We start from the raw sequence: 2,108 nt of genomic DNA on the forward strand, positions 1-2,108 counted from the left end.
GTGAATTAATTTATTTTTAATGTATATTTATATTCTAATATATATTTTATACTAATGATTAATTTTAGTGACTAATTTTAATGTACACGTAGTATAATCGATTTTTTTTTAAAAGAAAAAAGAAAAACTAGTCCAAATGTCACCAGCTGTGTGTAAACCTGTAAAATTTATGCTGAGACATTATTTTTTAATCCCTTTCACGTTCTTCGCGATGGAGGAAAACCACTTTTATGGCATCTCTTTTCTCTGCACTTCATCTTTTTTTTTTCAATCTCAATCGATATCTGAAACATTCTCCATATTCGGATTCTCCTCTCAATTTTGGTAAGCATTTTCTCTCTTCTTTATTACTCGGAATTATTCTTTACTTCTTCCATTCTTAACTACTATTTTAGAATCTTGTATACTTTTCTCTTTTCGGGATACTTGTTACTTGCACAGAATTTCTCAACTTTTTTATTCCCTATATAGTATCAGTTTCTTACAGTATTGGATAAGATTTTTCATTATTATTGTACACTACTAGAGTTTAACCAGTACTTTTTATCTAACTTTTTTTTAAATGTTAGATATATCAATCAAATTATATTTTTAATAACATTTGTAAAATAAATGTTAAAAAATATATATATTTTTAAAAATATTATTTCGTACACCAAAATCAATTACTAAAATCAGTTACTAAGATAGCATTTGTTTTTGTAGATAGGACAGAATACTGAAACATAAACAATAAAACTAACACACTAAAATTTATCTTTTGTGTATTGTGTTTGGATACAATAGACATGACACTAATGTAATGTCCAGTATTATATTTAAATAGACATAGACAAAACTAAAATATTATGCAAAATAACTAAAATAGACATATCTCTCATATTCTCTTCTCTCTCTGTCATAGTTATTAGAACCGAACCGGTGATCGAACCGGTCCTATGTAAATAAAAAATAAAATATAGTAAAAAATTTAGAATTAAAAATTTTAAAAATATATTTTTACTAATATTTTAAAAATATCTAGCTATTCTAAACAATATGCAATATGAACAATAAGTATTTTGTTAATTTTACTCTTTAAATAAAAATAAATTATTTGCTAAAAGATATTAATATGTATTTTAATTTGCATATATACTTGTAACAAGTAAGTTAGCCTAGTGATTATGGCTACCGTTTATCACCTTGAGGGAGGGGGTATCACTGGAATTTGTGGGAATCCTTTGTTATTTTTAGTTTATTATATCCCTAGGTTTGTTGATAAAAAATTTGTGCAATTGAGTAAATTATGGTAGATATTCGTATCATCATAATGTTTTTAAAGTGTGCCTGCGATCTGCTGGCAGAATTAATTATAGCAAAATTGATTTAGTTTAGAATTAATTTTGATATAACATTATTTATATGACAAAGAAAAAAATTTTCTTTTCGTTGGAGGTGGATCTGGAAAAAAATGTTGGGCTTGACCCTTCAGTTCTTAAGTCCATACCTATGTTGGCGTTCCAACCCCATGAATTCAAAGAGGATTTAGAATGTGTTGTTTGGCAATCGAGGCCTGGGTCAGATGACAATTTTGTTTGCCTCCTATAGAGCTGCACCGGATTCAAATTCTCTTAGAGGAATATTGAATCATTTGTGTGTACTCCCATGTAGTGTGTGTGAGTGGATTATGTGAGTGTGTAATGTATGGGTGTAATGTCTAAGATTGGGGGTTGTCCAGTCAATCAAGAGGCTTTTAAGTAGGGACAAAAAGTCAACTGGTCCTTGTAGTCCCAATTCTTTTAATGTGGAACAAGCATAGAATTAGGAGTTTACTGATGTTATTCATTTCAATTATTATTTATTTCAGTACATATTCTGATATCTCTCAATTGAAACTGTTGTAAAAAAAAGGCAAAATGAAAAGCTGGTGTAATATCTTGTTCTATAATAATTTTCATATGTTTAATTGTGATCTTTATGTTGTAGTTAGCTTGACTCAATACCATTATTACTCCACTAGTCCACTACTTCATATAGTAAAGTAGTGAAACATCTTTCTCTTTTATCTTATTAATTTAAAAGAGTGAATAAATATATAGAACTAATTTTTAATTAGTCAATTTTTT

The sequence above is a fragment of the Arachis ipaensis genome, chromosome B04, assembly GCF_000816755.2.
Source record: "Arachis ipaensis cultivar K30076 chromosome B04, Araip1.1, whole genome shotgun sequence".
Lineage (NCBI taxonomy): Eukaryota > Viridiplantae > Streptophyta > Magnoliopsida > Fabales > Fabaceae > Arachis > Arachis ipaensis.